Source organism: Lipotes vexillifer, unplaced genomic scaffold (assembly GCF_000442215.2).
Source record: "Lipotes vexillifer unplaced genomic scaffold, Lipotes_vexillifer_v1.1 scaffold653, whole genome shotgun sequence".
NCBI classification, from domain to species: Eukaryota; Metazoa; Chordata; class Mammalia; order Artiodactyla; family Lipotidae; genus Lipotes; species Lipotes vexillifer.
In genome coordinates, this window is record NW_006796930.1 from 78,207 (window position 1) to 80,361 (window position 2,155).

Below are 2,155 nucleotides of genomic sequence, written 5' to 3' on the forward strand. Positions count from 1 at the left end.
TGACATCAATCGTACCAATGTTTTCTTAGGTCATTCCCCTAAAGCAAAATAAATTAAAGCAAAAATAGAGAAATGTGACTTAATCAAATTTATCAGCTTTTGCACAGAAAATGAAACCAAAAACGAAATGAAAAGACAATGTATGAGATGGGAGAAAATATTTTAAATAATGCTACCAGCAAGGGCTTAATTTCCAGAATATACAAACATCCCATATAGTTCATTAACAAAACAAAACAAACAAGCAAAAAACCAAGCCAATCAAAAAATGAGCAGAAGACCTAAATAGACATTTCTTCAAATAAGACATACAGATGGCCAACAGGCAGATGAACAGATGCTCAACATTGCTAATTACTAGAGAAGTGTAAATGCGAGGTATCGCTCTGCATCAGTAAGAATGGCCATCATCCAAATTTTCACTAATAATAAATGCTTTAGAGGATGTGGAGAAAAGGGAACCCTCCTACACTGTTGGTGGGATCATAAATTGATGTAGCCACTATGAAAAACAGTATGGTGGTTCCTTAAAAAACTAAAAATAGAGTTAACATATGATCCAGCAATCTCCCTCCTGAGCATATATCCAGAGAAAACCATAATTTGAAAAGATATATGCACCCCAATATTCAGAACAGAACTGTTCACAGTAGCAAGACATGGAAACAACCTAATTGTCCATTGAAAGATGAATGGATAAAGAAGATATGGTATATATATATACAGTGGATATTACTCAGCCTTAAAAAAAAAATGAAATAATGTCATTTTCAGCAACATAGATGGACCTAGAGATTATCATATTAAGTGAAGGCAAACAGAGAAAGACAAATATTATATGATATTACTTGTATTTGGAATCTTAAAAAATGATACAAATGAGCTTATTTACAAAACAGAAAGAGACTCACAGACATAGAATACAAATTTATGCTTACCAAAGGTAATGGTGGGGATGGATAAATTAGGAGCATAGGATTAGCAGATACAGCCTAATAAACATAAAACAGATATGCAACAAGTATTTACTCTATAGCGCAGGGAACTATATTCAACACATAGTAATAAAATATAATGGAAAAGAATTCATATATACATATATATATATTCTTATTAATTGATTGGTTGATTTAAATACAACTGAATCACTTTATACCAGAAAAGAACACATCATTGTAAACAAACTATACTTCAATAAAAAATTTTTTAGAAAGATACAATAAAAGGAATTAGGGAGCTTAGCCTTAAAAAAAAAAAAAGGAAAATAGAAGCTTCAAAATATTTAAAGAGGGGGCGGTGGAAAGATGGCGGAGGAGTAAGACGCGGAGATCACCTTCCTCCCCACAAATACACCAGAAATACATCTACATGTGGAACAACTCCTACACAACACCTACTGAATGCTGGCAGAAGACCTCAGACCTCCCAAAAGGCAAGAAACTCCCCACGTATCTGGGTAGGGCAAAAGAAAAAATTAGTTAAAAACAGAGACAAAAGAATAGGGACGGCATCTGCACCAGTGGGAGGGAGCTGTGAAGGAGGAAAGGTCTCCACACACTAGGAAGCCCCTTCGCGGGCAGAGATTGTGGGAGGCGGAGCGGGGAGCTTCGGAGCCGCGGAGGAGAGCACAGCAACAGGGGCGCGGAGGGCAAAGCGGAGAGATTCCCGCACAGAGGATCGGTGCCGACTGGCACTCACCAGCCCGAGAGGCTTGTGTGCTCACCCGCCGAGGCGGGCGGGGCTTCGAGCTGAGGCTCGGTTTCGGTTTCGGTCGGAGCTCAAGGAGAGGACTGGGGTTGGCGACTTGAACATAGCCCGAAAGGGTTAGTGCGCCACGGCTAGCCGGGAGGGAGTCAGGGGAAATGTCTGCACCTACTGAGGAGGCAAGAGACTTTTTCTTGCCTCTGTGTTTCCTGGTGCGCGAGGAGAGCGGTTTTAAGAGCGCTGCCTAAAGGAACTCCAGAAACGGGCGTTCCCTGGCGGTCCAGTGGTTAGGACTCCACACTTTCACTGCCATGGGCCCACATTCATTCCCTGGTTGGGGAACTAAGATCCTGTAAGCCGCACAGTGCAGCAAAAAAGAAAAAAAAAAAAAAAGGGTGGGGATGGGTGAGCAAAGTCAGTTCTGGCGGAAAAGGAGAGCCGAGGCCCTGAA